Here is a 20340-nt window from a genome sequence, read left to right as displayed (position 1 = left end):
CCTCCCCGGCGGGGGGGTCGGGGGGGGGGGGGGAGAAGCGGAGAGGGGAGGAGGGAGCGGGCGGGGGGCAGAGCGGGGCCCGGGCGGCTTTGAGTCATCGCCGCCGCCGCCGCACCGCGCTCCGGCGGCCAGGAGGCCCTGCCGCCCCTCCGCCGCCCATGCACAGCCACGGCCCCGGCCCCGGCCCCGGCCCCATGGCCGGGGGCTGAACCGCCCGGGGAGGGGGGAAGGGGGCCTCCCGCTGCAGCCATTTCCTCCGCCAAAGGGGTGGTCCGAAGAGGGTATCCCTCCGAAGTCCCCGGTACTCCATATATGGCCAGTCTACGTGGGCTTCTATTTTTATGCGCAAATTCTTCCTTCTCCCTCTTTTTTATTTCTCGGAGCATCCTTCCGGGGGTCTGAGTGCGTTGGTCTGGTTGTTCCCCCTCACCTCCCCCCACTCCCCCCCCCCCCCGAGTAAGAGCAGCCAAACACAAGGAAATCCACGGTTAAGGACATGTGCTGTAACCGATCATTTGAGGGACAGGTTCAAAAATAAGAGAGAGAAAGATAAGACAAAAAAAAATAAAAATAAAAGCCCAGGCACAGAGACGTGCGTGCACACGGCAGAGAGAGAACATCCCACTGCTGCTGAGGAGGAAAACGGTAATTCTGTTCCAGGAAAGAGCCTGGCTTATTTATCACGGATTAATTAAAATATTCGCTCAGAGCGTACCTAATTTGGAGCAAATGGAGCTGTCTCTAGTGTGATTTCTAATGGGGAGGAAATCGTTTAATTTCACACAAAACACTGTCTTTTTGTAAAAGGTATCTCTTAATGGGGATTTTAATGAAGGATGGGGATTGCATCTGAAGTGCGACACTCTTTCGTAACCTCCGCTATCCCTGCCTTTCCATTCCACAAGCCTTCGTGCGTTCGCTTGTGGAACCATCCAGACCTACAGACAAGCAGAGATGCCTCCGTCTTCCCCGCCTGAGCCTCTGTTGTGAGCAATCACTGAGCACTGGCTATGTTTAACTCTGACACCCTGCTAAAGGCTTTTCTAAATAGTCTGTGGATGACAGAGAGTCAAAACATCGGTCCCACATTAGCGATAATTCTACCCTAATCATTTTTTTTTCTCCCTTTTGCCATGGCAGGGAAAACCGGAAGAGAGGGAAGGCAATGCAGCTGTATTTTGGAGCGCGTTCATCTCGTGTTATGGTTGTACGGGGGTGGGGGCGGGACGGGAGGGAAGGCGCGGGGGGGAAGGAGAGAGCTGCGGTGATTCCTCCTCCCCTGCTCTGTAGTTCCCCACAGAAAAACGTGATTGCAGATCGTGCTTTGCAATTCTCACCCTCTCCTACGAAAATATGTCCTTCAGTCTCATTTGGAAGGAAACAGTCAAAAGTTTGCTAAATATACGACAAAGGAATTCTCAGGCAAGAGGGGCTCCCTGCTGCATTAGAGTATCTAATGAGCTGTGCACATGAAAACCGCAGGGAAGGAGAGAACCTGTCAGGTTTAAGGGCTGTAAAGGCAGCCTGGCAGCCTAAGATTAACGCTCTGCAGACACCCCCCCCTCCTAGGCTAGGGATCTGGAACAGCAGCCCTCTTCAGCCTGACGAGGGCACAGATTTAGCATCAGAAATGGCAGTTTGGGAAAGCAAACCTTTCCCGGCTGGATCATGGGGTAAGTGTACCCAGCACTTCAGTTCGGCACGCAGTGCAGATGGCAGCAGGAATCCCAGAGCACAGCTCGGTCTGAAATCCAGGCTGTCCATGTGCATGTGTTGTGCCTTGAGAGTTCCTAGTGCACACAGAAAGTTAAGAAGAAATTTTCAGACAGCTTGTCTGATAGGTGGTTTTGAAATGAAGTATGATTTTCAAGAGAGCAATACTAGGTCTTATTAATTATTCATATTGATGGGAGATAAGGGAAGCGAAAGAGAAATTATAAACTGTTGTTCTGACTAAGCCACCAGCACTGCAAAATCCTGGCTGCGTCTGGATTCAGCTGAATAATACCTTTGAGAAGAATTTCAGTCCATTGGATACCAGCAGGGATGAATTTGGCTCCTGGTGTCAAAAGCCTGGGAGGAAAATGCAGTGAAGGCAAAGTAAAATGCAGCATAACTTCGGGAAAGAGGGCTAAGGGATGGCAAAAGGAAGACAGAGGAAGGAGGGGGTGGGAGGAGGAGAGGTAGGTTTCCAGTGAGAAAACTGGATTCCATTTCAGATTAATTTTCAAGCTCTGCTGCAGCAGAAATCAGGTATTTTAATAAAACAACAGAAGGCAGAATCATTAAATGGATCACGAACATTGCCCATTAAGCTTAGCAGGAACAGCTACCTTTCCTACAGTTATTTTTAAGCTGAGAGAGTCTATGCCTCTACCCCGGGAGATGCAGAGGGGGGCAGCCTTTTGCACCACAGCACCGGGATTTCTGTCGCAATAAGTGCTACTAAGCAATTTTAGCTGATTCGCTAACATCATTGGAGGATGGTATTAAAAAAAAAAACACAACACACATCGGGAGTTTATTGACTCTATCTGATAGTATTTAAACACTCATTTCACGCTGGGTACAGGAGAGCTGTGAGAAGTGAAGCCTGAAAATGAAGTAGGAAGAGAGAGAAAACTGGAATTTGCTCTAAGAATGATTCAGCTTCCTACCAGTTATTCAGGCAAATGTTCAGGAAGCTGAACAACTAGTACCTGTGGGCACAGCCCATGAATAATGAGACAGGGAACAAACATGCTTTGCTGTGTGTGAGTGCCATGCTGTGGGTTCCCATCTTACCAGCCAGGAGCCAGCGAAGGGCAGAGCCTGCAGCATGTTAGCAGGGAGGAAACAACAGCCCTTTTTTTTGTCCACAGTCCGAGGTCTGATCGCAGTGGAAGCTCACTGGCTGCTCACAGAATCACCTTCAGCCTCCAGCCCACATGCCTGCATGCTGCAGAGCTGTGCAGTGAGGCAGAAAGCAAGCGCAATGCCAAAATGCTGAGCAGTGCCACCAGGTCCTGGATGTTCATTCCCAAGCTCTCCCCAAGTAAGATGTAACACTGAGACTGCCTCGGTCCCCTCCACCTGCCCCAGGCATTTCCATTTTCTCTAAGCAGAGGGAAATACCCTCTTTATCCAGTGCTGCTCATCTGTGCCTCAAGTATGTGGATGGGAAATAAATCCTAATTGATCTAGTCAAAGAAGGAGAGGAGAAAAATGTGCCTGCTTTGGCAGTGAACATTTCATAGCCTCTCCAATTTCTGCATTTTCCTGGACTTAGACTCTAAAAGTCTGGGCAAGTGGAGCAGTTTGAGGATTGAGCCCTTTATGCCCAGTTTCTAATCATTTTGTGGAATTTACTGCTGTTTATGTAACCAGTGAATTCTGGCCATCAGTGGCAGGTGCATCTGTGTGCCCCAGGCTGCTTCTAGTTAAATCTGAGCGAGTAGCTAGGCCCAAGTTACTTTTTTTTCCTCTGCATTTTCAGATTCTCCAGATATACAGATAATCTGTGGCCTTTTCTAAGGACCTGTCGATAATAGGGTGCTCCAATTCAAACCAAGCCAAGATTCCTCTGAGGCTTCTGTTCAAAAGTAGAGAGATTTAAAATAAGATTTTAACATAAACCTTTGGAGACGAGTCCCCACTGATTTCTTTCTTACTCTTTCAGACATGCAGAGCCCTATCCCAAAGTGCTTTGTTATCTGATTCCTGATGAGCTGCTTGATGAACAAATAGGACTTAAGTATTTAGCGCATCTGAGTGCCCACCGCTGACCCCACGTTGCGCAGCCCTGGCTGGGCGCCTTCCCACAGCTATACAGCCTGCTTTGACCGAGGCATTTCCCACCATGCCAGATGTTAACATCTATTATCCAACGTGTAAAGGGGAAATAGCCACAGCATAATCAAATTTCTGGGGATTATGATTTGGCAAGGAGGTGTGACTGGCCTGAGGTTTCCAGAAGCCTTGCCAATGGGGATTTTAGGCCAGGCCCAACAGCAAGGCATGGGAAACAGCTGAAAAGGAGGCTGCTGTCCTCAGGCTCAGAGGGATGAGCTGTAGACCCTCAGGTGACAGAAGGAAAACATCCCTGCCAACTGGGTTAACTTCAGCAAGCATGGCAGGGAGGGACAGAGAGCCTTCCTTCTCCTAGGAAGGTGTCTTGTAGCATGAGGAAGCTCCACAGTCAGAATCAGCCCCATAGTGGAGTGCTACCAGGACGCATGATAAAACTTCAACTTATTCCTGATGTGAGAAGGCTCTCTGAAAGTCACACCGGGCTCAGAGAGAGTGACAAGGGTATGGGATGCGAGGAAGGGGTAATAGGACCTTTTGTTTTGTGATTTATGGACAAAAGTAGGTATACACACAAGTGTGCCAGTGCCTGTGAGAGAGACAGCAGGTAAGGGTTCAACTCCATTTTTCATTAAAGCAGTCTTTGCTTTAATAAAATAAATCCTCACTGGATTTGAATTCCCCTCCTGTGTGTGTGACTTTAGCTTGGGAACCATTTCAAAACTTGTCTAACAGCTGATTAAAGAAAGGACAGAAAGCTGCACTGAGAGGTGTGAACATCGAGCCTGGGATAAAGCCCCTCCTAGCTGCTGTGCAGACCTGAAGCCACCTAAAGGCACAAGGTATTTCTGTTTGCTGCTCCTTCAGCTGCACTGCCAGGCACTGCCAGCACCACACAGGTAAGGCCTGTTTGGGTAAAGCTGTTCCCAAACGGGGCTTACCTCCAAGCCTGGGAAAAGGAGGGAGATGCCAGGTGCTTGGAGTCCAGCACCGACTGCCTCAAACCGTGAGCTGCAGGGACAAACTCAACATTCAGCTGAAACCCAGCCAGTGACTGGAGCAGGGACCCTGAGCTCCCAGCAGCCGTGGCAGGCTGGTGCCTCGTGCACTCACTGCCCTACAGCATCGTGGGCAGTTTCTGCCTCTGGAAACAACAACACAGATGTGGGATAGCAGTTGGAAAACAAATATTCAAATTTGTCCTTTGAAGGCTTCTTTAATGTCCCATCACTGTTAAATTTAACAGTCTACTGAGTAAAACAGTTCTGTTTCTTTTGCCTAATTTTTCCATGAGGACAGAAATACAGTAAAGCAATGCTAATTTATTTGCAGTTCCCCACATAATTGTGTCCATATACTGTGTTTGACCACTAAGCTTAAAGTGAGTGCAAGTTAAGCCACTGGTTTATTGTATACTTAAAATGTGGTTATACTTTTGGGAATATTGCTTGCTTGCAGGAAACACCAGCTATTTCAAACCGTGAGCAGACTTACAGAACAGAGGATTGCAATTCATGGTGTGTAGGCTTTGAAAGCAGTGGAGCTGTGGTGAGTTCAGCAAGCTGACTGGTGACACTCACCTGGAGATGAGGGGAGGGATAATCCTTCCTTTATGGTTATAACTGCCACCCACAGAATACGTGTATTTACTACGTTATCTATTTCACCAGTTTTAGCTGGCGTGAACTGGTGCAGCACTACTGACTTTGTTAGAGTTGCACCTGGTCATACTGTGTGAGGTTTTAAGGGAGGGCATGGAGACCTCGCCTTTGGAATTTGCAACCAGCAGATAAAAAGGCTGATGGGAGCAGTCCCCTCTTTTGCTGTGGAGTTTCCCCTGTGCAAGACTTGTCCTGGAGTTATGAGCTTGTAGCACAAAAAAGTGTTATGAGCAATAGGTTTGTTCCTCTCCCTTGCTGTTTCCTTTCCTTGGAGTGTGTGGGAAGGTGTTGACTGTTAGTAGGTCTAGTTCCTGCTCTTCCTTTAAACTGGGTCATCACAATTTACCCTCCTACCTTCTGCAAGTTTCTTTTCCTCTCTCTCCCCTTTGATATTCTCCTTCTGCAACTCTCCCTCTCCTCCCCTTCTTCCCCTTCCCCCCATTTCCTCTTTACGCTAAACAGGAGGAAAGTGGGTCACTTCATAATTACTCTTCTCCATTTCAGAGAAACCCAGAGGCATAGAACAGAACAAACAGGTAAGTGTCACTGATTCAGGGGAGCTTTAAAGATGTTTTCCTCTTGGCTGTCTCCTGGGCTTGCTTCACCTCCTCCCTTCCCTTTGCTTCCAAAGCCCTGATGTAACAGCTAGTGCTGCTGTCTGACTGTGTAGTTAAAATTCAAGTTGAGGCTAAATGACTCAGGAAGCTGAAAGTGAGGTTGTTGGATGGTTTCCCTCTCCCTATTATTTGTATTTTTGGTTCAATGGAATGACAAAACGTTACAAAGGGGATAGGCTGTACTTAGATATGCATGGGAAAGAATGGCACAGTGTTGATGCAATAGTTTGCAGTCATTTCAGGCACCTGTAGAAATAATACAGGAAAAAAAAAAAAAAAAGTAAAGGCTTCCCCACGTATTAGCAAGATTTATCTGAGAGCTGTTGATTGCCATGCAGTACCAACAGTATTTCAGATCACCCTCAGACTAAATGACACAAGATGTGTAGTCCAGATGAGCACGCTGATGTGATTTTTAATGCAGGCCGTGCCCCAGGGACTGTTTTGCCCATGAGACCGTGCTGCTCTAGGGCTGCCTAAGCAATCCCCTGCTGCTGCTTTCAGTGGAAAGCGTGATGTTGAGCTGAGGCCCTCTGAGGATGAAGTTGGAGCCCAGCTCGAGGTGAGCTGTTCAAGGACTTCAGGCCTCGGGGATTCAAAGGCTGAGGGCTCGGACTGATGGGCCTCATCTGTTTCCTGAGTATACACAGACACAGGCTGTGTGGCTCGCTGGTAGCTGTTGCTCTAGATTAGATTAATTAATGCTGTTGTATATGTCAGACAGGCTGAGTTACTGTTCCTTATGGAGCCCACAAGTGTCTGCTGCACATCAGAACAGGGTTATTGTACATACACAGGTGGGTAACTCCTCTGGTTTTCATTTGCACTTGTCTGTGCAAGAAATGGTGCCTTCTCCTTGGCCAAGCCTCATGCTAATGGCTATGCAGAGCAGTGGAAGAGGCCAAGCTCTAGGAGAATGGCAGGGACCTGAGGCTTTTTCTTAGTCTTTCTGTGCCATTCTGGAAAAAGTCACTTCCACCCTGAAAGTTAGTGCTCTGGGCTGAGGTATGGCAGTGTTACCTCCCCTTGTAAAGGCTAAGCAGCACAGGCCTTGGTGCTGGTCTACAGAATGCACTGTGCTGCTGTGGTTGTATTTGTCCCTCCTCCTTTTTAAACTGGGGCTGCACCTGTCTCAGAGCCTCTGTTCCCACTGCTTTTTCTCCCCCCATTAAGCCAGTAGGTATTTTCTCTTAATCTGTTTACTATATATCTGGCCCGTGCTCAGTGCAGTGGGACTTGGTGCAGTCTCTGTAACTTACCTCTCTGAGGAGAGCCCGGAAAGCAACAGGGCAATTGCCTGGAGAGGAGGTTTCTGTTGTTGGATGAAGGGAAGATGTGAGCTTGCTCATCCTCTTGGAGGCTCATTTGTCACCGAGGGCTCTCGGGAACACCTGATGAGTCTGTTTAATCTTTGCCCAGAGGGGAAATATATCAGTCAGGAACCTACTTGAGGGGAAACAGCAAGTGCTCCTCTGGGCAATGATTTGGACTTTCCGTCACATGGTTGCGCATCTGGGATAATTCAGGTGACTCAAAGGAGGCCGGGCTTGCTCTATACAATAGAAAGGCTGAGTTTTGAGATACAGAAGCAAGATATTTAGCCTAAGGTTTTCACCCTTGTCTTCCTTCACCTTTCATATATTGTGGAAGTAGGTTTAAATTATACCTGGTAGCGAGTCTCACCCTGTTTTAAGGCAAAAGTGCATTTTATGCATCAGTCTAACTGAAAGTCCATCTCTGGGTTTACAGGTCAATCTCTTAATACACCTGAGGGTGATTGGAAAAAGTGATTTTTCTGCTTTTTGGCCAAAATCTTAAATGGGAGTGAAAATTGTCTTGCAAGCTTCCTGAGAGTTATTTCAATTTCCCATCTTCCCTTTTCATGTTCTGCAAATACCTTTTGAATGGAGAAACTTGCAGATGAGGAGTTAATCTGTCAAGAAATCCCCAATTTCTGAATGTGGAATATTTTTACCTTCTCTCATGAAAAACTAAAACACTCAAATTATTTTGAGGAACTAGAGCTCAGCTTAGGAAAACTCTGATTTTCTTAACCCAATTCTTGCTCCCAGTGTATTTTAAGGAGTGTTCTTGGACCTGTCTATTTAAAAAATATGTATGATATTGGCTTTTCTTGAGTAATTAGTAAGCCTTGCTTTCTCATGGGCATATGGATAATACACAGCTGAACCTGGGGGATGTCAGCTTACTCCCTCATCTCCATTTCTTCATTCACTCCCCCTGCACACCTCACGCAGGTCCCAACTGTTTGGGCGTGATGGCACTTGGCAGCCTGCACTACTGCCAAGCCCAGTCCTGGCTTGGCAGGGGGAGCTGCAGGTCAGGCTGGGGTGCATTACCACACTGAGGAGAAAGCTCTCATCTTGTCTGATCACGGTGTGCTCTTGCTGTGTAAGAAAACAAAGGACTGGAGAAAGCAGAAGTCTGATCCAAAATCCAAAGGAGTTTTCTTGTGGACAGCTCTGGACTGTGGGATGGCAGGGATTGCTGTCGGGTCACTTCAATAGTCCTTTATATTGTTTCCCGAGCTGGAGAGATTCTTGTTACTTGGATGACTGTCTGAGCAACCACCCACAACTGAGACTGCAGCTCTCATCTGTCAAAATAAAATAAATAAAATAAAAATAAAAAAGACCCTTTATTAAGAGGGGTCCCTCAGAGCTTGCACAGACCACAAACGAGCACCCCCAGGTGGATGTGCCTGCCATGTGACCCCTGTGAGGCCCATTACAGCCCTCGTTATGAGGCTCAGCTGCTTTCCCAGCTCCCACCAGAACCTCCAGCAGTGCTGCTTCTTGCTTTTGGCCTCAGAGCAGGCCTGTGGCATCTGTCTGGTTTGTGTCAAATCTGCTTCTGAAAGTTATCTGGGGACTGGTGCTTCCTCATTCACCCTCAGCACTTTTCCAAGGCAAGAGGTGGAGTTAAAAGGTGACTAGAGAGATGATAACGTATATAAATTGTTTGGCTTGTTACTTTAGTGTTGCTTACTACAGTTTAAGCAATGGTTCTTAAGCCATAGCTTGTGAATAATATATTCCTCATGAGCAGGCTGCTGCAGATAACTGGGAGATTGAAGTAGACCATTGCATTTGGTGCTCCCATTGCTTGCTGTGGGCCAGGACTGCTGTGCTGGGAGCAAGGCTGGCTCTGTGGCTGGGTAGAGGAGCCGGGGCTTCCTCATGTGCTTCTCTGCAGCCTCCGTGAGGCTTGGTAGAAGAAAAGGTGCAGGGGGAGGTGGGTGGGAAATTGATTTGGTATCACCTCTGTAGTCATGTGCTTAGCAAGGGGCTGGGGTTCCTTGGTTGCTCCAGGAATGAGGGGTGGGGTGGCCCTTGGAGCACCTGCAAGGCACAGCAGCCTCTTTCCCACACCTTTCCTGGTCATGGTTTAGATTTATGGCTTGCTATTTGTCTTCTCCTACATCCAGAGTTGGGGGCTTAAGCCTTTGGTGTATCTACTGGCTGGCTATGCTGGTTCTCTCTCTCTTCCCTTAAGGAAGCAAGGGGTTCTGCTCAAAGGCTGAGCCCCACCAGAGTGCTCAATACAATCTCCACTTCTCAGCACTACCTGGCTGCTGTCACAGGACTGAATATCCCTCGATACCAAACATACTTGAGCATTTGCTTTTCTCTTGTTCTTACTCCAGACTCCATCAGTACATAGTCACCAGTGGATCTGAGTTATGAGGTGGGCATGATCTGTTCCTGTGGGGTTTTCTAGCACTCTGCACCCATGTAAGCCTGGTTATGATGTGATTTGGTTTATATCTGGCCCTTGATTGTAATAATTGAAGGGGGAGAAGGGGTGAAGCTTCATCCCTGTCTCCAAAGCAGGGGAGATATTCAGCTGAGCAGTGTCCACATCTGCTTTCATGCACGAAGTCTAAATATTAAAAATATCCTGGTTGCATTCCTCCTCCTTTTCTCCAGGATGTCCCTCCTGCCTTCCCAGCCATGCCCCGATGTGATGCAGAGCCCCTGGGGCTGGTGGGACTGTAGCTGTTGTGCTGCAGAGGGAGCTGAGCTGCTCCTGTTTGCAGAGGGCTGGAAGCCTGCCCCACAAGCCTCCCTTGAGTCTGAAAGCTCTGCAGGGAAGGCCTAGACAGTAGTTAAGATCTTGTATTTGGTTTCTGAGCTTCCCCTTGCTCCTGTGAGTCACCTGGCACGTGGCCCCGGTGCCTTGCTACGTGCATTGCTTTCTGTCTCGGTGCTGGAGCCTCTCTGCAGAACATACCCTTCAGCTGATCCGAGAGCTTCTGCACAAACCCAGCAGGCTTGTGGGATCGATCACACTAAGGCAGAAATAGCTTCTCGCTGGAGCCAAGGTCCTTTCAAGGCAGGAATCATTCATCTGGGAGACTTCAGCAGTGCTGGTGTGTCAGAAACCTCAGCTATTTGACTTCGTTGGGCATCCAGCCCCAAACACACAGTCCTCAAAGCAATTCAAAGTGATCCCTTTGGAGCATGCTACCAGCTCTCAGCTATTTAAACACCCAGCTTCCTGCATTATGTCTCCAGCCACAGGGGGTGAAAATGGACCAAACATTGCGACAGTGCAGGAGCTGCCTTACTGGTGTCGGGGGAGCTGGATCATATGCGAAGCTTTCTGCCTGATTAGCTTTGTGGAGTCCTCCCAGGAATTTTTCTTGGCTTCTCCACTGCTTTCCTTGTTCCCCATGTAGCTGTGCTTCTGTTAGGAGCCAGGATGTGACCCTGCATGGGTAGGGCAGATCTGCTGTGCCCTCCTGTGTTGGCACAGGTGCTGCTGAACAAAACAGACTTAAAGCTTCCTTGCGTGTGGTCATCATTCCTTGCACAGCCTTATTCATATTAAAAGCTAAAGGAACCTCTGTGTGTGAGCAAAGGTATTGGGATTTAACTCTATGTAATGGTCTGTGGGGGGGGGGGATGTTGGTTGTTTTTCCTCTTGGGAGGGGGGTCAAGGCTCTGCACTTCTCTGTTTATCTTCACCCATACACAGAAAACAGTACAGCACAGGCTGAAGGGAGAAGCAGCCTGTATGTCTTAATATCTGGCATGCCATTTCCTTGGAGAACAGGAGATGCATCTAGTTTACCTGTATGAGAAATTAGCACTGGCACTGTTTTCTTCCTGCACAGAGATTGGGACTGCTGCCATCCTATGCACCAGTCCCACTGCTTATTTGGCAATAAGCTGGAGGAGCTTTGGCTGGTACTGGGTATGAATCCACAGCAGGGAGGAATTCTCCCACACACTGCCGGAGAACAAATTTGTTGCTACATATCCACACAAGGTGCTGAATTCACCTAGGTATCTTCTAATGTTGTATTTTAATTGCATGTCTCAGCCAGCTAATAATAAATCCCTGCTAAATTTGCAGTGGGGATTTGGGGGTAGAGATTGAAAGATTTTATTGATAATACTGAAAATGGTCCGCCTTTTCTGAGTAAATGAATTCTATCCTTTTGCCTGTATTAGAGATCTTTCAAAACCAATCTGCTAGCAACCCTTCCTGTGCTCTCTGAGCAATCTCTGTTCAGACTGCTGCATCCCTAGCCAGCAAAACACAGTGCTGGCTGGAGCCCTTGGCTCCACCTGCCTGCACTAAAAATCAGAATGCAGGAAAGAACGAGCCTTCCAGCAGAGTTTTTGTTGTTGTTGTTGCGAGCCATCCTATAGAGCTAAACTGTAGTTTTGCCCCAGTCAGTGTTTATGGGACAACATCTGGAGTAAAGCAGTGTGTGCTGTGGCTGTCTCTCAATGCAGGAGAATTCAGAAGGATATAACCTGAATCTTTTAAAGTTATGGTTCTGTTTTTATCGAGTTATATACATTGACTTTTAAAACGCTATAGAAAGCCTCTGTTTTTTTCTTGGCCTATAGCACTTTCCCAGAGGGGTAGCACTGGGGCTTTGGGAGGGGTGGGTGTATCACAACTTGAAGATAACTCTGATATAAATAACTAGCGTGGCAGTAGTGCCTGAAGCAAGACTGAGCACAGCTTGTCGTGTGCAAATACAATGACTGAGGTATTCCCTGCCCAGTGAATCTGCAGTCTAATGCCTGGCAGAAGGCAGTAGAAAATAGCCGTTTTTGCTCTATGCTTTCCTGCTTGCAGTAGGCTTTTCCTGTATGCTGAGAACTCCCAGGCTGTACCAGGGAATGGTTATTTTTAATTCAGGAGTTCTGGAGGTATTTACACTGATGTGCTGCTGGTCATAGCTCAGCCTCTCTGAGGAAACGATCTTTCCTGGTGCTGATTTTCTAGAGTCTTGTAACTGCCTTACTGGGGAGATGATATGGGTGGGAAGAGACTAATTTTCTGTGTCTCCTCATTACTGCTCCTACTCTACATATTAGGCTAGACTACCGCCAGAGCCATACAGCACAGGTTTCCTCTGCATGTATGTTGTTGCCTGTGGAGAGTGTCCTTGCACAGATAACCTGTGCTTTGCAAACTGAATACAGCTGTACACTGAGCAGCCCTCGGAGCCTCCTCCTCTTGAGCTGGTGCAGGGCTTGTGCTGTAAGCAAGTGGTCTGCAGTCTCCCAGTGTGGTTACAGGGTATGTGTGAAGCTGTGCTGTGGTGGGAATGCTTGGTAGGACGGTGCAGTTATTGCATTGCTAAGTGGCCTGCAAACAAACCAGGAACTGGGCAGCTCGTTGGGTCAAGTGCTCACCCAGTGTCCCGTGGGCTTGTAGCATGTCATGGCGAGGTATATATTCTGTACGTAGGACTTCAGGTAGCAAAAACTCTTCAAATAAGAAGTTTTGTTGTGGACTCCAGTTCAGCCCACAAGATGAAAACCTGAAGACTCCATAGGAAAAAGGAGTCAGAAGCACTAAGGGAACTCCCAATGACCATCAAGCCTAAAATACCAGGTTTAAGGAAGATCGTGAAGACAACAGCTTCAGGATGTGTGGCCGTGTAGTGCCAGTTCTTTGGCGTGGCAGCTCTGAGCCAGTGTGCAGCTTGGTGGGGGGCTGGTCTAACAGTTGTCATCAGTCTTACTTCTAATGTGGATTGTTAGGTTTTGGCTCTCTGCAGATGTGTATATGCACATCTGTAAGTGTGTGTAACTTATTTTGAATGGGAGCAAGGAAGGAAAAGGTTCAAACCAGGCAAGCTTTGTATGTAGAAAAAAAAAACACAATCATAAAGGTATGAGCTTCATTCACGGTTCTCAAACTGCTTGCAGGAACCTGTTTTGGCAGGACAAAATCTGTGATTCATTAATGTAACATCCTTTCTGATCTTAAAAAAAATATTATTTGTTATGTTAGGTCTGGCATTTTTCAGATGGACTTACTTACCAGTAGTCAATGTCAATGAAACCCTCAAAACCCAATGCTTACCAAAGCCAACCAAGTGCAAATTCCTTCTGATGGCTCCCTTCCTAGGGTGGTGCATCAGGTCAAGGTCTGGCTCAAATCTTTCATCCTGGTGGAAGCTGTGAAGGAACAGGAAGATCACAACACCCCTGCTCTAGCGCAACAAGCTTTGCCTGTAAATATCTATGAATTAGCTGCTTTCATCTGAGAAAGGAGGATTAGATTTATGTCTCAAAATGTAAAGTCTTTCATTTCATAGTGCTGCACGTTTCTTGTAAGCAAAATTCAGAGCTCAGTTTTGGGGAATCAACCTATGTACTGCCAGGTTCTCCCTGGATGGCTGGTTATGGAAGAAACATCAGTGATGGTTACAAGACCAGAAAGGCTGCCTGGTGGTGGTTTACTTGTTTTTTGGTGTTGTAGTTTGCTCTTCCATGAGTCAAAAACAACCAGGAGGCTTGAAAATGTTCTGAAGCCTGCTGCGAGGAATGTGCTGGTTTAAGACTCGAGGGTAGTTTAATGAGAAATTGTATCAACAGTGGATAATAAGATAGAAATCTCAGGTGGAAATGAACTAAAAGGGTAACTTGCCCAACTATCCTTTCCACTTCCAAGCTATGGTTTATATGGTAGAGGAAGTCCCAGTGTTCTGTTGCTGTTCTCGGAGCACGTGGACCAAGACTGGTTTGTTGGCTTGAGGTGGTGGAAGGGGCTGATTTGGGGTAACCTGTGCTGTAGCAGCATTGCCTAAGCAGCATCAAACCTTCTGGGTAGAAGAAATAGGACTGTGCAATGTGGTCCTGCTATCAGTGTCTTCAGAAGAAAATACCTCTCAGAAGCCTGGTGGAAGTAAATAAAAAATTAAAAGGGGTACCGAGATCAAGCAAAATAAAATTAATCTGTCCTGACACCATCTAGGGATACTTGAAATATCACAAGAATCTGAACTCCGCTGGGGGAAATGAGTCTGAAATGACAGGGGTGTGCTGGAGCTGTTCTGGGAACCGGGGGAGGAGAGCTAAAAATAAAACAAAAGAGGGAAAATAAAAAATAAATAAATAAACAAAGCAAGGGAAGATGCTGCAGTATTTTAGCCTGTTTTCTGTATTGCTTTTGTATTGGTGGAGGGGAGATGGCAGGCAGCAGCTGGCTGCTTCAGGAGGCATGTTTTTATTGAGTCCTGCAAGTCGCGAGTCTTCAGAGGAGGAGGCATCCATTTCAAAACACTAAACTTGTAAATATTAGGTGAAAAACCCTAACTATTTTCTTCTGATAGTGGATTATGTATGTTTCTCTTCCCTCGCACTTCCTGTCCTGCTGGAAAGGACCCCAACAACGTCCTAAGGTATCATTTTCTGGAGTCCTGTTTGGTTCTCGGTGTACGCAACACACTGCTGAGTCTCCCCTTCCCCTAGGAGAAGCCAATTAGATCCGAACCTGACTGAGTTCTTAATTGCAGGTTTCCTTCTCATATGAAGGGTACTGCTGTCGTTATTTATTTAGCCAGGAAGGGAAAAGCACCAGTACTGGCACCAGCTTGTAATGTCAGTTCTTTGCAATGGTGACAGCTAGCTTTCCCAGGAAGAGTGGGCGACAGCAAGGCTTTTAATGAGGGGCAGGTGGCTGCTCACTGTGTGCAAACCCAACTGCATTGGTTGGGCTGGCTAGAAGACTGCTTAGGATGCTGCATATATGTCTTCTGTCCCTTTCTGAAGGGCTCTGCAGCTCTTAGCTGCAATCCCACAGCAGCTGTAGGAGGGTGGTGCGAAGGGAGGAAAGTACTTCATGCTCTTATACCCACAGCAGGTCTGTGTAAGGATCTGCTGGAATCAGAGCTTAAATGAGCTTTCAGGAGAACCAACTGTCAGTTGCTAACTGATGCTGGGGCAGGATTACTGTTCAGCTTACTTTCTGGGGAAAATCCCTCCTGACAGCAAGTACTTGACACTACCCCCCCTCCCCGTTTTTGACAGTTGTCTGTTTGCTTGCATTGATCTCTGAAATGCTGGCAGACCAGCTAACAGAGCTGCCTCTATTCCCTGTGGCTGCACAGATCACTTCACTTGTAGAGTCTTCAAAAGTCGCACAGCTTGGGCAAGTCCATTGCTTTATTCCCTTAGAGATCTCTTAGGATTCTTTCAGTTGCTGAAACTCAGTCCCTCTAGGAGTGAGCAGTTCCAGAGCACACAGCATTGATGGGATACATGGATGTGGACAGCCTGGGAAAAGAGGGATGTGCTGTTGGTTCCACCATCCCCTGGTAATGTATCTTATCCTTGTTCTCATCAATTTGTTTCTTCCAGGCAGGGCAAAATTAAAACCGGAGCAATCATAGACCTGAGGCAACACAAATCCCTGGGCCCATCAGGCTGGTGAGGCTGAATTTTCCAACCAGCTTAGAGATCTGAACCTTCAAGTTGACTGAATCCATTCTTGAGTCTAGTTTGGTTGAGAACCTCAAAATGCTGGTGTATGTATGTAAAGGTAACTGCTATCTGTGTTATTTCTGTGGGTCTGTGACTCTCCTACAGCAAGCAGGATACCAAAGCCTCCTCTGATACCAAATTATTTAAGTGGGCTACAGGATAACCTACCAAAAGCAACCTCATTCTTCTCCAAGCCATGCTTTGTGGATTAAATTCATCAGTACCCCTCTGTGCTGCTTGTCCAGCATCAGTGGTGAGTTGTGAATGGCAGGTGAAAACTCCAGGCTATGATTGCACTGCTCTAGCAGTCTCTATTTTGCCTTTTTAAAAGTTGTGTTTACCCTATAAAGGGGGTGAGAGGATAATTTTTTTTTTTTGTGCCCTTATCTCTTGCCATGTGTTGGAGCAGCTGTCCTGTAGGGTAGTGGGCAAGTGTGAAGGTGAATATTGATCACCCCCTCTCTTCATGGTAACGCAACAGAGACATTTCTCTACTTTTCAACTAAATTGCATCCATTCTATCCAGTAAATCAGTTGATGAGGAGTACCTTTAGGAGAGAAGTTTTTACATTTGTGAATGAAACAGGCCTTTAAAATAGATATAGAATTTCTGATAAGTGGTCCTCGGAGTCCCATAAGCTTCTTCATTAGCACCTAAGCATCAGGAGTGTCATGTGGGGGAAGGACAAAGAGGTGGGAGGCAGCCGGTGAGAGCAGTGATGCACCCTGCTAACAAAATAACCTGTCTGAATCGATAAATCCCAGACCTCTGTGCTCTTCGGCTGCCTCCTTCTTGGATACCACGCTAAAGAGGAAGCAAAATATCTCAAGCTGTGACCAGAGTCCTGATGGAAAACACCAGATATATCAGTGGGGCTGCTGCTGCCATGGATGGAAGCACACAGCACCATGCTCAACACATCACTGCTGTGTGGCAGCATCATGGATTTGCCACAGACCTGGCTTGGCACGTGTGCCAGTGCTTCTTGGTGCTCTTTCCTTTGCTCCAGTGTGGTGTTGAGCAGGCACTTGACTTGTTTTTCTAACACCAAGGAGTGCAACGGGAGGAGGACAGCAAGGGTGGGGGGAGAAGAGCTTTCTTTAGACCCCAGATTTGGGGAGAGGTATGGCATTTCTGGGATTGTCACCTGTCCCTACAGCTCTCCCCCAAGTGCAGCGCTTTCTCAGGAAGGAGCTAATCCTGGCAGGCTGTGAGAACCACTGAGGCGCTGCTGTGTGAGTGTTTGAGGCCAGCAGCACAGCACAATTCACAACATCCTCAGCTCTCTTCCCTCCCCTCCCACCCTGCCAAAGCCTAGGCTGCTTTTCCTGCAGCACTGCCCCGCTGGCAGTGGGTGAATTTCTGCTGCTTGACATAGCTGAAGTCTGTCAGCTGAGGATGTAGTACAACAAGTCTGAGCTGCTGCAAAACAACTGCGGTACTCCCTCAGGCCACCAGCGCCGCTTGTTCTTCCCCCTGGGTCTGAGGGAGCAGGTGCAGTGGCTATAAAAAGGACTCTGAGGACAGCAGTACATAAGCAGCTTGTGTGGTGGCCAGCAGGCTTCGCTTTGGTTGGGAGCCACCGCCTGGTCCTGCACCAAACCCCAGCATGGGGGAGATGAGTATTGCAGACCTGCAAGGGGCAGGAGGAGTACGTTTCCGTCATGAAGGAAGGGTAATGAGGAAAGACCAGGGCTCTCTTTCTGACCCCAAATAACCAAAATGGGGATGTGGTTTTAACCCAGTCTCTGTCTATTCCCCAGGACAGTGGTTCTTCCTCACCAGGACTTCTCCATCGGCCTCTGTACCGCAGCCTTGCCTTCAGGAAGAAAATCCTCTTCCTGGAGTTTGTGATGGAAGCTGTGCTGCCCTTGGCCCACTGGGGTTGCTTTCCCCTGGGGTGGGGTTTTGGCTTCCCTGCCTCCCCAAGGATGGGCTGCTGCTTGTCTTCCCTGAATGCCCGCTCCCAGGGGTGAAGCAGGGTTATGCTCTGCACTATCCAGAACCCTGGTGAGGGATGTTAGAGCCCTTCCCAAGCTGCTGTGCCAGTGTGGTCTGCAGGCAGTGACTGCTGCTTACATGGGTGTCTTGTGGGGCTGCTGGGACCAAAAATGCCCCACTCTCTAAACACCAGCAGAACTTAGGCTGTATGTCAAAGTTATTGGTGTCATCTCTCAAGAGATGCAGCAGTTTGGTAGTTTTCACCCAAATGTGGCAAAACATACAAAGCTGTTAAGAAAACAAATGTGAAAGGTTTTTATTTAATGACCTATGGAAATGGATAACATAGACGTGCAGTCTTATCTGACTACATTGTTTTAAGTGATTTTAAGTGGTTCAGTTTTTGCCAGTGCTATCCTGAGGTGAGAGGGACAGTGCCCAAAAGCTCGGGTAATGTGAAGGGCAGTCATCTGGTTGCAGAATGAACAGGTCCCAGGGTGAATGCAAGAGCTAATCGTTTCTTGGAGCAAACTTTTTAGACCTTTGCAAACTCAAGAAGAAAATCTGGCACTGTGCTGAATCTTAATCTTTATACAGAGGGTGAACGATGGGCTTGAATTAGTTGCTTCAACAGAAAATTTAAAACAGCCGCATATCGGCTCCATGGCAATTTGTTGGAACTGTGATGAGAAATGAAAGCTGCAGTGAGATTCCAATTTTCCGGAAGATCCCATGGTGACAGAAAAGTAGAATATACGACTGACTTACAGTGATTTGTTACATTTCTTGTGCTAAATGCATTATGTGCTTTTGCCATGATGTCTGAGTTCAGGCTTCATATAAAAAACAAGAAAGCTGTTTGGGACCTTCACCTATGGGGAGATTAGTTCAAATTTCCAATAAGTCATTCATCAGCCATGAAAGATTCTTACAGATTGGTCTTCAATTATTGTTCACACCTCAAAAGGTTTTTAGGACAGCTATTCATTTTAGGTTTGGTCTCCCTTGGAGCCCTCTGTGGATAGACTCATGATAGTGAAAGTGCTCAACTTCATGGATAGATGACTCAAAAAGTGTTTCCTTTTTAAAGAGTCTTTAAAATAACTTCCTTTAAATTATAGAACCTGAAGGATTCAAAATGTGAATGCATGTATAAATATGGTGTGAGTGTGAAAATATGTGGATAAAAAAGACCTGTTTAAAAATGAACAGTCCAGGGAAATTTAACTCCTGGAGTTCCTCTGGCAAAGGTGCAATATTTCCAAGTTACTGACAAGGAGAAAATGTGCAAGCAGTCAGCAGCTCAGCCCTATCAAGACTATTTATTATCAAGGCATCTTTCTAATCAGTGACTTGTGGACTTGTCATAGGGCTAAAGTGAAGGCAGTGGTGAGGGGTGGAGGTCCAGGAGCCTCAGTGAAGACCAGAGAGCACTTCCTGTCTTGGTGTCTCCAGCCCTTTCCGCCCTACCTTGTGGTTCCATGCCTGCCCCCCACAAGATGATAGGAGCTTTGACAGGCAAACCTATAGGGAAGTCCTTACTGAGGCAGTTCCCAACTTCCACTCACTCCACATACCTCGGCTGGTGTGGAAGTAGGTACTTCTACAAGCCAAGCTTCCTGGGAGCCAGATGTTAGAGGCAAGTGAATTTATCTAAAGTAAGCCCTCTCCTGAAGCACATGGTGAGAAGAGGTTTTTGTCTTTCTTGTGTTTGTGCTTGAGAACCTATTACAAACAGGTGAACTCTTTGGTGTAACCCACTTATTATTTTTGTGTAGGAGCCAGATGTGGTCAAAAGGTAAATGATCTGCGTCTTGTTTCAAGGTTGAGTCTTTCTTGCGTGACTTCTATAGTGATGACTCCCCACTAAAAATCAAGTGGTAAACTCATATGTGCACGTAAAGACAGAGGAATGTAGTTTTTAAAACAAGTCAGACATCTATTTGAAATTGTTGGGAGCCAGGTCCCTAAATATCTTTCAAAATCTGGAGCTGTGCACCAGATGGAGAATCAGCATTTAAAGGGTAATTTCACGAAGGAAGTGGAGCGTCTTAGCAAAATGATTTCCTTTAGCAAATAGTTGCACAGCATGAAGAAAGAAAGCAGAGCCAGCATCTTGCACAGGAAAATCATGCTTACTCTCCCTCTCCTCGTGTCTTAGCTAGGCCTTTTTTGTGCTACAGATGCAGCCAGTCCACGCCAGCATGCGAGGCACAAAGCGTACCCAACTGGGCATCTGCCTCCTGTTGGCACTGTGGGGCAGGTCAGTGAGTGCCTTGGGGTGTCCCAGGAAAGACTCAGTCCTGCTGTACTGAAGTGATTTCAGTGTGGGTACAAATGTCATAGATGTATTCAACGAGAGTTGTTGGCCTGCAGAATTAGCCCAAGATAATGTCCGAGGCTCTTAAAAGTAGAATATTAATGCGGTATGTCCCTATCATGTAGTTGAATGTTGAACTGTCTGCTATATATAATGTCCCTGAGGTTATGTGCAAATATAGTGGCTGCAGTTTGGGTCTATACCCCATGAAATAGGCAGGAAAAAAAACCACAGTGGCTATGGATGCCTGAGT

General features: G+C 47.1%; 1 long non-coding RNA gene across 1 annotated transcript; it reads right to left on the bottom strand.

Moving 5' to 3' along the window:
* Positions 1-5645: 5645 nt before the first annotated feature.
* LOC137852952 (uncharacterized) lies at positions 5646-9301 on the bottom strand. The gene is made up of 3 exons (XR_011094088.1): positions 9074-9301; positions 7324-8681; positions 5646-6310 (listed from the first exon to the last, which is right to left on the bottom strand). It is a non-coding gene; the product is annotated as an uncharacterized lncRNA (long non-coding RNA).
* Between the last annotated feature and the right edge of the window lie 11039 nt (positions 9302-20340).

The sequence above is a fragment of the Anas acuta genome, chromosome 3 (genome assembly GCF_963932015.1).
Source record: "Anas acuta chromosome 3, bAnaAcu1.1, whole genome shotgun sequence".
Taxonomy (NCBI): domain Eukaryota; kingdom Metazoa; phylum Chordata; class Aves; order Anseriformes; family Anatidae; genus Anas; species Anas acuta.
The sequence above is the reverse complement of the archived record's forward strand: the minus strand, read 5'-3'. Positions and strand labels throughout refer to the sequence as shown.